At 41.2% G+C, this 12840-nt stretch overlaps 1 protein-coding gene across 1 annotated transcript in view; it reads left to right on the top strand.

Moving 5' to 3' along the window:
• LOC308555338 (zinc finger protein 474-like) overlaps positions 1–12840 on the top strand; it is a 62002-nt gene that overhangs the window by 15146 nt on the left and 34016 nt on the right. The window lies entirely within an intron of this gene.

Genomic DNA, 12840 nt, shown 5'->3' with positions numbered 1-12840 from the left:
CATCCACATAGACTGTTTTCCACAGCACATGTATTAATTTACAGTCTCACCAACAGTGCACGAGGGTTCCCTTTTCTCCACATCCTGGCCAGTACTTGTTGTTTGTTGATTTATTGATGATAGCCATTCTGACAAGTTTGAGGTGATATCTCACTGTGGTTTTCATTTGTGTTTCCCTGATGATTAGTGATGTTAAGCATCTTTTCATATGTCTGTTGACCATCTGTATATCCCTTTGGAGAAATGTCTATGCAGGTCTTTTGCCTATGTTTTAATTTGATCTTTTTAATTGTATGAGTTCTTAATATATTTTGGATATTAACCACTTATAGGATGTATCATTGGCATGTATCTTCTCCCATTCAGTGTGTTGTATTTTCATTTTGTTGGTGGTTTCCTTTGCTGTTTAAAACTTTTTAGTTTGACGTAGTCCTTTGTTTATTTTTTCCTTTGTTTCTCTTGCTCGAGGAGATATATCAATAAAAGGTATTGCCAAGAGCCATGTCAAAGTGTTTACTGCAAAAGCAACTAATTATTAATACATGCAACAACTTGGATGACTCCCCAAGGAGTTATGCTGAGAGCTTAGAAAAGCCAATCTCAAAAGGTTATATACTATATAGTTCCAGTTGTATAACATTTTGAAATTTAACAATTTAGATATTGAGTACAGATTGTCAGTTTCTGGGAGTAAGAGATGGGGACGTGGAGGGTGCAGTGGGAGGAGGTGTATGTAAAATGATAAAGTGAGAGATCCTTGTGATGTTGGAACTGTTCATTATCTTGACTATAGGGATAGACATGGACATGGGTGGCAAAATTGTATAGAGCTTAATATATACCCACTCATGAGTGCAGGTAAAAGTGGGTTGTATCAATATCAGTATTCTGGTTGAGCTATTATGCTATAACTTTCAAAATGTTACCAGTGGGAGAAACTTGGCAACTGTACAGCGATCTCTATTATTCCTTTGAACTGTGTGTGAATCTATAATTATCTCAGTAAAAATTGTAATTAAAATACAATTATAATGTCATCATCATACCTAAAAAATGAACATTAATTCTTAATATTTGCATATCAAGATCCATTTTAAAGGATCATGATGTGATAAAACCAAATGGGATGAAATGCACCTAGGAAAATGTTAACTTCTACAATTAGACCCAAATAGTCAATTGCATCAGTGCAGGCTAAGGGAGACCTGGCTCAGCAACAAATCACATGACCACAACTGAGGTCTAGGGACAACGATGATAGGCATACCGACCATTCACCAAAGCATTAAGCAATACACTCTGGGGCTGAATTACTGACTAGGTCTTTTTTTTGTCAAAAAGCATGCAGGCAGGAAAACAGCACGGGATGTCCCATATTTTGGGTGACTACATGGCAATGCAGTAATTTTTCCTGTGTGACTCTCTTCTACCTATAGCGAAGTTCCAAATATGACTCAATTGTGGACAAAATACTCAGTCTCACCCCTGTGTTAAAATGAAGTCTATCACTTCTTTCTGAGCACTAGAGGAAACATCTCTAATGTTTTATTGTTTGTATGGTATATTCCAAATTTCATTTTGCTGTGCTCGTGTTTATGTAGTACATATGAGATGACTAAGCAGTAATGGCCATGAACTATGGATGCCATTTAATAGGGTCATACAGAAAGTGACATGGTGCTGCATGTTGAGGATCCTGTTTATTTTAAAACTGTAGGGGAGGAAAAATTTCTTTACCCTCTTCGACTTAGTGGCTAGTCCTGTAAAATAAACTGACAAAAGAGAGATTAACAAGAGAAAACAGAGTTTATTAACAAGTGCACCATGCATACATATAGGAGGACTCAGTGATGAGTAACTAAAAGGGTGGTAAGAATTTGAGGTTTATAAAGCATCTTAAGGAAGAATGATAAATTTATGGAGAAGTGACAAGACGAAGGAAAAGGAATTTAGGCTTTTAGGGGCAGCAAACTGTGGGAAGTTAAGTATATGGGGGAAACTCAGAGAAGATAAAGGCTATTAGGAATGCTGTTATACAAGTTCCTCTTGGTGCCTGTCTCTGGACTGACAGGAGCCTAGAGTTATGTCCTGGTGAGTTCTGCCCTTCCTGGTATAGGAAAGGGAGACACTTTACAAATGTATGTCCTGCTTTTAGGCAAATAGAGGGAGGGCAGAGAGCTTTTCTTGTATCTGTGTTTTCTCAATTGCCTTCAGCTCAAAATAATCCTTATGCCAAAGCGGCATATTCTGATGCCCTACAATTCCAAAAAGGAAATGACTCTTCGAAATGGAAATGTCTTCTTAGCTCAGAATCCAAACTGGAAGCGGCCCTTTCCTCTTAGGAAGGATTTAACTATCCGCCTCCAATTAGAGAGGACTGGTCACGGTCCTGAGAAAACTCCTGAAAGGAGAGAAGGGAAACATTGTTGTGCATACAGGACTCTCATTAACAAGAAATGTAGTCCATTTGCCAGGAGCAGAGGGTATTTAAGTCAAGTTTCTGGAGGAAATAGTCAACAAAGACTCCACCTGATGTAAATATGCAAATACAAAAGCAAAGAATACAGTCAGGGAGGAAAGGGGAGAACAAACTTGGAGTGTGGACAGCAAAGCTGGATAGGCTACACTGAGAACGCAGAACCTGAGAGGAGTCTTCCCTTAGTCTCGCTGGCGAGGGTTCTCATCAGAGCTAGAGAGAGATACTGGACCCCACTGTGTAATGGTAGGTGAGCATTTATAGAGTGAATTGTAATTCTCATTCTAGAGTGCGGACTGGGGCATCATAGCAAGGGCCCTGGGATGGAACTCCCCCACCGCCCCCCTGGTGTGTCCAGTGGAATCTAGAGCTGGGTGACTGTGAGCCGACTATTAAGATTCTGGGCACAGCGTGGGCACACTAGCTGAGCAACATTTTGGCAGAAGGCTGCATGCGCAACGCTGCTCTCTTTCCGCTGGCGTGTTTCAGTTTTCTAGTCTGCTGTAGCAAGATACCACAGCCTGGCCGTACCTGGATTTTAGCCTCAGATCTATGGTGGACTCCTGACTTATAGAACTATAAGATAATGATATTCTCCAGAACTTAATGGAGTTTAAATATAAGCCACACATTTCTAGAGATGAGCCGGCTGGCATTGCCTTATCCCTCCAGAGCAAATGAGCAGTGGAGTCAACCACAGGAAGCCACATTCCTTACTCTCTTCCTAATGGCACCTTGTCCTTATTGTGTTCGATCCTTCTAGACTTCAAGCGGAGACCCGGATAACGGAAACAATGGAACAAAATGAAAGAGAACAAACACAGAAGGTGGGGAAACAGCCTTTTGAAAACACAAGAAACAGGAAAAAACTCAGCATCCACAGAGTTAATTTTAAATTGAATTCTTCTAATCAAATATCCCAACTTTTCCGATCCTGTGTAATATAACTTAAAACACACAGGGATCCTCTTTTTGTTCACCAGAGGGAAACAGAATGAAGCAGTTGATACTCTCACTGACTCCCTTGCTGTTTGATAGTTATTGGGCATGGGGTGGAAGGAGGCTTTCGGTAAATTTTAAACCACAAAAAAACTATGAGCTCAGGATGTTTGCAAATAAAGGGCTGTTACCACACCTCATGTTTGGCTTGGGCTGTGGGGACGTGGAGAATTAATGAGTTCTACCAGGAGACTCCGTTTAGTGGTTTCTGGAGCATGTACGCTTTCTCCTATGTCAGGCTCCTGAGCCACGAAGGGTGGTGGTATGGAGACTTCTGAGCCATCAGCGAGCTTAAACCACCTGGCCCGTGAAAGAGTGCCTTGTTCGTGAGACTCAGAAATGTCAAACGGAATGACAATAGATTTTTGATGACTTAGTTACATAGGAGAAAGAGAGATGTGGGGAGAACAGCAATAAAAAGCCCCCGTTCAGAAACAGCCTTCAGCTTGTACCTGAACCTCCAAGTCTCAAGAGTCAGGGCAGGGAAGTCACGCGGAGCATATCAGAAAACAGAGGCACATTCATCACGCGGCACAAACCCAGCCTGCCTCATGGGCTTGGCCCTGTTTTTGACTTTCTTCCCAGGGACTTTCCTCAGAAACAGCTTTGGGTGGAGAGAGCATTATTAACCAAAGGTGTTGATGTCCGTAATGAACGGTAATGACGATCCATTTAAGTGTGAGCCAGGCTCTGGGAGGCACCGACCTCCTGGAGATGGGTAGCAAGCACTAAGGTACAATTTTGAGGCTGTTGTGAGGTAAGTGGGTGATGTGGTTAATAAAAGGTTTCTCCAGGATACGGCGAAGCCCATCTCCCATGTGCCAAGTCCGCTGGCCAGGCCTCTCCCTTCAAAGGCAGCTGTATTCTTCATTGTTTGTTTCCACCTGGACGCAGTAGTGCGGTGACCACACTGCTGATACTATCATCTGTGGCTTGGAAGTCCATGCCAAGGGCCTTGCACTGAGCTAGCACTGTGAGATAATAAATCATGAACGTGAAGACAGCGGGGACTCTGAGCAAGCATTATCATGTGATGGGGCTAGTAAACACGAGTCTATTTGCAAATTTTAAAAATTTAATACTAAAACAAGGCTATCTGTGGTTTTCCTCCACTGTTTTTTATCATAATACATCAACGTTAGACAGTTGGTGGATGTCAGATACCCCATTCTAGGTTGAGAAGGAACTATTGTGCCATTCTGACACATTTTCAGTTTGAACTTATTTATCAGTGGTCCTTGACAAAATGGGCAGCTCAGCAGAAAAGAAAAAATGCACCAAATTCTGTAATTCCTACAAGAAACCATAATTCTCTTATGAAGTATTTTCAGCCAGAGTCTTGGAAAATCAGCAATATATTGTTAATAGCCTAGTTCTGGCTATTTTTATTGACAGATTCTTTCTTTAGACAACTAAGAAATCCAACGTTCTTCATCTGGAGAATCATTTAATGTTAAATCAAGGACTGTTGACTTAAGCGGAAGGGTAGTTCTTATTATCTTAATGGATAACTAAATAATTATGGGAATGCCTTCAGTAAGTTCAGGTGGTCTCCAAAACACATCTTACCTGTTGGTCTTTTCTTTTCTTTTCTTTTCTTTTCTTTTCTTTTCTTTTCTTTTCTTTTCTTTTCTTTTCTTTTCTTTTCTTCTTTTCTTTTCCCCTTCCTTCCTTCCTTCCTTCCTTCCTTCCTTCCTTCCTTCCTTCCTTCCTTCCTTCCTTCCTTCCTTCCTTCCTTCCTTTTCTTTTTCTTTCTTTCTTTCGTTTTCTTCTATCGTCTCTCCTGTGGCTGATGTGAACACTGGCTGCTTATTTTTTTTCACTCTGAAATTAGATGCATCATTTCCTATGACTCTCCAACAATGTATGAAAATTCCTTTTCAGGTCACTGGTTCCTTCTTTTCTCCTTGGATATTTCCCTCCCTCCTAGAATCAAGTATTTCAATTCAGCCTCACTGTAGTTTATTAGGAAGTTTCCTTTCTGAATTTTTACCAATACATATTTCATGCATTTAGTAACTATCTCCCATAGAAAAAACTTCAACCAGATTCCCAGTTTCCTGAGGGCAAGTGCTCCTTAAAGTGACTTTCATATATTGAATTGAGGGCAAAAATGGTGGGAAAGGGACATTTTAAATCAAGGACCAGCAATGGTCACAAACTCAAATGTCTTTGAGAATCAAGCATGAACTATATAAATTAATGGATCACAGCGCTGATGAGGAAACTTTGGAAGAGTGAAGACTGGCTGTCTGACCCATAGGCACAGTCCTTACTCACTATCAGCTTACTGATACATTGGGATGTGGGCTCTGTATGGCCAGATCATCTACTTTTTCAAAAGAAACCAAAAATCTAGATTTTGTGTAACATCTCCCAATTTTAAGATAATGGAGGCTAGTTCAAACATTTTTAATTCTATGAGAGCCAAAAAGAACATATCTGTGAGCCAGATTTGGCTTTAAAGTTCTGAGAAAGAGCTATTTGGAATAGAGCTATGTTATTGGAATAAAACTATCTAAAATGTCAGAAAATATAGTACGTAGACTTGTTTATTGTTCAATGGCCCAACTCCTCCACTTTTTCTGTCTATTCTTTGAATTTCTCTACATTATAGGCCTCTGATGTGATGATGCAGATGCTTTCGGTAACCAGCTCTCTACCGTGCCAAACATCAGTATTACAATTACATGGTCATACCTGTGTGGCACTCATGACTCTCAAGTAGTCTGTGATTTGGATTCTCAATATAGAGGGAAAATTACAGGCTCAAACTAACAATAGCTGTCATAGGGTGATATTTTGAGCCTCAACATCTTAGAGTGCCCTTATAGAAGATTCTACTTAGAGGCGTAAAGAGTGCATTTCTCCCATTTTCCTTTCCCATCACTCTCCTAATACCAGAGACTATTATGTCCATACTCGGAAGTTATTTGGAAGTGAAGGAACTTATTTGTTGGTTTAAATTTTTTTTGCAATGAAAGGAGACCATAAGGAGAAATTTTTCATTGTTTATTCAAAATCTGCATGGAAATGCCAGTATGGACAGCCACATTCCCTGGAAGCCATAAGCCTCAGGCCAAAGTGTTCCCATTTTTTACCTTTCAGATGCTGCTCCTGTCTTTCCCAAATCACATCATCTTCAATTCCCAGTTACTCTCACCTGGCCCTTTGTCCATTCACATCAGAATGACTGAGGACTGCCAGTGCCAGTGGCCCATGTGGTACCCAGCAGGCAGTGCAGAGAACCAGCGAGAGCGAGCTGAACCAGCTCCCCTCAGCACTTCCCCGTCACTCGATCTATGAATGTGATCACTTTATTTTGACTCCCTCTGTCGCAATGGTGGCCTTAGGGCTGGGCAGTCAGCAGCAAAAGCGTATCATATAAAATTAAGGAAAATGTGAATATGCCTAAAACGGCAGATTTCCCCTTAAGATTTTGTTCAGTCACAAATGGAAGAGCAACATTTTCTAGCTCTTGAAGCATGGTGATGGTGTAAAAATTACAAAAATATGTTTTCAGTCATCTGAATAAGTTGAGCATTGAATGTTAAGATAAGCATCATGCTATTTTCTAAGATGCTATGAAATAATATACTTGAGTTTATATTTATTGCAATAGTAGGTAATGCACAGCATGAATATCACATATTTTTACTACTGTACTTATATTCTTAGGGTAGATATATTAGTCAGGAGACAGAATTCATACCACTTATTTAAACAAAGAGTATTTAATGTAAAGATTTGTTAACCAAAAATGAAGTTGTTACCCAGAAACTAGGAAGGTAAACAGAGAACACTGCTATACAAAGGAGGTGACAACCACCATTCACTATGGAACTGAATGTCAGCTCTCCAAGGAGAAGGCACAGACTGACTGGTGATGTTGTCCAGTCAGGGAGGGGGAGTGAGTCTGGTTTGCAAGTTTGGGAAAACTGTAAACCGGTTTCAGCTGCTGCTACAGGAAAAAACTGTGTCTGCTGGATGCAGTGTTGGTGGGGTGATGTCCACAGGGACCGCAAGCGAACAGGAAGCCTTTAAGAAGGAGCAAACCCTCTCTTTCTCCTCCAACCTTGCTTGCTCCCTCCACGACCACTATTGGCAGAGCCTAACTCAGAGCCAGCTGGCAAAGCAGAAATGGGGTGTGCAGAGCCCCAGCGCCAGCATCACAGAGCCGAACATAAAAGAGCATTGGGGTGCAGAGACAACGCGTTAATAACTGGCACAACAATGGTGCCCCCCAGCCCTTTCAAAAGCTCATCATGGAAAAAACTGTATTTTTATTTCACGGATGTAAAATATCATTCAAATTTGTCAGGAAAAAATTCTAGGAAGGATGGATTGTCAATTTTTCAAGAACCATTGGTTCAGTATGTACAATTTCAAGTATTTTATTTATGATTTTCAGGAAAAAGTATATATCTAATAAGTCAGTTTTGCCCCCAAACATACACTTCCTCAAAAAAGTTTTCTCTCATCAAAAAAAGGAGATCCTAAAATTTGAAATATTACTATCAGGATTCATTTCATGTGAAACCAATGACAGATGTTAAACAACTATATCTCAGTTCGTATTAGGTTTTCACGTGAGTAAAAGATTCTTAAAAAGTGGCTAAATGCAATAAACATGTATTTCTTTTATGCACATAAAGCCCAAGGGAGGTACTTATATGGTGGCTCCAACATTATCAGGGACTCAAGTCCTTCCAGGTTTCTCCTCTGTTGTGTCAAGGTTACGTGAATGTAATCTGGTCCAATACGGCTTCTAGAGCCCCAGCCATCACACCCATGTTCTAAGCATCAGGATGAAGATAAGGAAGAGGGGCACGTTGTACCCCTACATTCCAAGAAGAGCTCACACAAGTCACACACAATACTTCACTAGCTACAAAGGAGCCTGTAGACTTTTAGCTGGGAAATCCTGTGCCCAGCTAAAAACTGGTGCTCTCTTAACTTGAGTGAGTTGGGCAGAATAACTGTTGGTAAGGAACTAGCTGCCTCTGCCAGACTCTGGGAGGGATATTACCTCATCAATCATAGGCCTTGATGTGAATGGGTCTGTCAGCTCCTTTTTGAAAGAGATTTCATAGGTAAGGAAGACTGAAGAGTACATGAGGGCAGTAGGCAGAGGAGAGCAGACACTGCTGACGAACAGGGTAGATAGAGGATATTAAAGACAAGCCACCTCTATTTTATAATTTTGCTCAGAGCCAGCATTAGCCCCCAACTCCATCTCTCTTATTTATTCATTTGTCCATTTAAAGAATTTGGATTCTATACTAACAGGGAAGGGTTCATGCATCACATGTTTATTTTGTTCCAAAGGACTAAATTTTTTGTTTAAAGATTTAATCACTTTGGTTATGTTCCTTCCCCTCTTTTATAGAGGAACACCTTCTAATGCCAAGATGGGTTTTGCATTTCCAAGGTTATTATATTCATCTTTGTGAGTTTGTCTATCCCTTCCCATGAACCCCAAAGGGCATGGAAAAATGGCATCATATTGATAAAACTTGATGCCTTCCAAGACAGTCTTTAAATCTCTTCTGTGCAAATATGGTCAAAATGAATAATTCAGGCCAATTGGAGTGAACATTTCTCCATGGACGCTTGGGGTGAAGCTAGCTGGCTTTGCAAAGTGGTTCTCTTTATAAACTAGCAACATTTATTTACAATGTGTCTGGGTGACAGGCCAATTTCTTAAGTAATGTAAGTATATGCATTATAGTACTTTCCAGCATTTTTGCTTTTAGAACTGACTTATGGACCAGAGCAGCTGACCATACCCTGCCTTGTCAGAATCACTGGCAGCAACTTCGTCAGAATCACTGGCAGCAACTTCATAAATTTTTCAGTTTCCAAAAATTTCCCTCACTTCCAGCTATCTTATCTCTAATATTTTGATGCCTTTCATCACGATAAGACACAAATTGTGGGAGGACATTGGAGGAGGGAGGAGAGGGTAGAAAAAGAAAAGATGAAGATTCAGTTGGGATTTTTAGGATGCTTGTTATGTTTGCTTTACAGAAAATATTTGCAGTGCACCCACACCTGCAGACATAAAGATCCATTCCTCATCGAAATGTTGAAGTGGCTGCAAACTGAGCACCTTCTGGTCTCTTTGGGCAGCCTTCACGTTCACCCTGCACCCATTGTACCACCCAGTGCCCCCTCACCCATGCCCACCCCTGGTGAGTAGTGTAGATCTTTCTTAAGGACGTTGGTGAGATCAGGAAAAGGGTCTGCACTGCACACCGTGCAGGAAAATAGCTTCACCTGGAAAACTAAGTACAGCAAAATAAATGATCCCTGTCATTTACGGAAAAACACTGTCGTCGGTAGCCCCAACCTGTCTGTCCTGCTTTTCCCATTGCAGAGGGGCCGCATCTGCTGTGCCCCATTCCCCTCCTCTCCTTTGCCTCTTCCTTCTCTTAAATGCTGGTGGGGACTTAGTCACCTTCCCATGGGGCATATGAATCTTCCATTAAAACAAGGAGAAAAATGAAAGAGAAGAAGCTCCGCTGGTGGAATGTTAGGCAGAATGAATAATGAGAAGGGCTGAGTACTGGGGCCAAAGAGAGCTGGAACTGAGTCCCAGTTCTGTCATTTAGAAGTGGACTGTCTTGGGCAAGTTATTTGTCTTTTCTGAGTCACAGTTTCCTCATTTATAAAACTGAAATAATAATATCTGCCCCATAATCATTTGAGAATTAAATTATGTATATAAAAAATTAGTACAGCCCGGCCGGGCATGGCTCAGCGATTGAGAGCCAACCTAGGATCCAGGCGATCGGGGTTCGATTCCCGGTCAGGGCACATGCCCAGGTTGCAGGCTCGATCCCCAGTCAGGGGCGTGCAGGAGGGAGAGGATCAATGACGACAGTCTCATCATTAACGTTTCAACTCTCTCCCTCTCCCTTCCTCTCTCTGAAATCAATATATATTTAAAAAAAAATTAGTACGATATCTGATGCATAGTTGGCATTCAATAAATATTAGTTCTCTTACCTTATCATAAAGGAAATGGAGGAGTTGTTGGGGCAAGTCATGGGGCTTTCTCAGTATTTTAATCTGCTGGGAACAATGTGTGTGTGTGTGTGTGTGTGTGTGTGAGAGAGAGAGAGAGAGAGAGAGAGAGAGATCGATTTGTTGTTCCACTTGTTTATGCATTCATTGGTTGATTCTTGTATGCACCCTGATGGGGGATCGAACCCACAACCTTGGCATATCGGGATGACGCTCTAACCAACTAAGCCACCCGGCCAGGGCCACCTTAACTACTTTTGGTGTCTGAAAATTCCTGGTCTGAAGGAAGACAGGAAACTAAAAGAGGAGATCCTTGGTGAGCAAGAAATAAAAACCAACAAAGCAGAGTGGTCTGGGGGATTATTTAACACACTTGTTGATAACACAGTTGTACCAGATCCCTTGTGTTCTCTGCATCCACTTTCTCCTCTGGATGGTGCTGACCAAGTGATGCATTTTGTTTCTCTGAGCTTCATGTTCTGGCCTGGCCACGCTGGGGCCAGCACATTCTTTTGTCACATGTGTTAATATCACTGTCTTAGGATCTGTCAAAATGAAAAATAACCTCCTTTTCTGTGCCAGACCTGATTCGATAGACTTAACTGCAAAGATTCAGACCTTTCTTGGCGCTAAAACACAGGAACTGGGTACAGATCTCAGAGCTCTTTCGGTCCTTTATCGAGCACAAAGCCCAAACGGAATTTTGATGTTACTAGCACTGCCATCCTCGCTCTGCCCGAACTCAAGTGTCTGGCATGGTCTAGTGTCTGTGACTGGAATGGACGCTACAAAGTCTCTACTCCAGGTCCAGGTCATCCTTCAGGAAGCAATGATGGTCCTAAGACTTCTGAGAAATAATCCTCCTTGGGGCTAGATTGTAGGGCCTGGGTAAAATTTTCTCATGCCTTTCCCCAAGGTAAAATCTCCTAGGCTCCTGCCCATAAAGAATGAGATCTTATCAGCCCTTTCTGCTTTGTTTGGGAAGACCATTGGCCATGTTTTTATAAAAAAAATATTTTGGAAGGTAGGTAGATAGATAGATAGATAGATAGATAGATAGAAATATATAAAATAAGATAGTGAGCATAATAGCTATTAAAAGACCATCAAAGTGTGAGCTGCTTTATCTCAGGGAAGATCTGCACATATCCCACCAGGAAGAGTATGGGCCTGAGTTGCCATAATTTATTAATACTCAATTCCCATAAGAAAAGTGGACACTTGGCCCTAGCTGGTTTTGCTCAGTGGTTAGAATGTCAGCCTGTGGACTGCAGGGTCCCAGGTTCGATTCCAGCCCAGGGCACGTGCCTTGGTTGCAGGCTCAATCCCCCGGCCCAGGTCGGGGTGCGTAAAGGAAGTAACCAATCAATGTGGCTCTCTCACATCAATCTCTCTCTTTTTCCCTCTATCGCTTCCACTCTCTGAAAAGCAATGGAAAAAATATCTTCATGTGAGGATTAAAAAAAAATAGTGGACACTTGGTAGGTTTTAAGACATTTACGCCCCCTCTGAGAGTTTTCATATTTCATAATACTCTCATGATATTCACTGTTGAATTACTTCTTCTGTAGGAGTTTTTTTTTTTTATATATATCTTTTTTGATTTCAGAGAGAGGAAGGGAGAGGGAGAGAGAGCGATAGAAACATCAATGATGAGAGAGTCATTGATCAAGCCCGCAACCCGGGCATGTGCCCTGACCAGGAATCGAACCCTGATCGCCTGGATCCTAGGTCGACCCTCAACTGCTGAGCCACGCCCGGCCGGGCTCTGTAGGAATTTTTAACCTTAGAACCTCAGACACTCAAGAAGCCTGGCATATTACTCTATCTCAAATAAAATATATATAACAAAAATATTTGATAAATTATTTCAATACAATTAGTTTCGCTTGTAATAGTAAGAATTTTATTTTTTGCTTTAAAATCGTTATTCTGAAAAGAGATTCCTGGGCTTCAAAGACCTGTCAAAGGGATCCATGGCACTATAACGCTAAGACTCCCTAAGGCAGTGGGAGGAGGTCTTTCACAGGATCTGCAGTTTCATTACTCTAATTTTCACAGTTCTTGGTTCTCCTGCCTATGATCTCATCACCGTGCCTCTGATGGTTTGTGTCATATGTGTCTGTGATATGCTGTAAATGTTGGTATTTTTCTGGGCAAAATACTAGTTTTAATACAGTGACAGTGCAATTCATAATGGAAGTTTTCTTCAAATTTATTTCAACACTGAAAAAATCCTATGTCCTAGTTGCTGTTTTAGCCAAAGAAGATACAAGCTTTTTAAAAAATACTGCTCTTTATCAACTTTCTTTCTAACAGATGTGTGTGTATGTGTG

The sequence above is a fragment of the Miniopterus schreibersii genome (assembly GCF_964146895.1).
Source record: "Miniopterus schreibersii genome assembly, chromosome: 3".
NCBI lineage: Eukaryota > Metazoa > Chordata > Mammalia > Chiroptera > Miniopteridae > Miniopterus > Miniopterus schreibersii.
The sequence above is the reverse complement of the archived record's forward strand: the minus strand, read 5'-3'. Positions and strand labels throughout refer to the sequence as shown.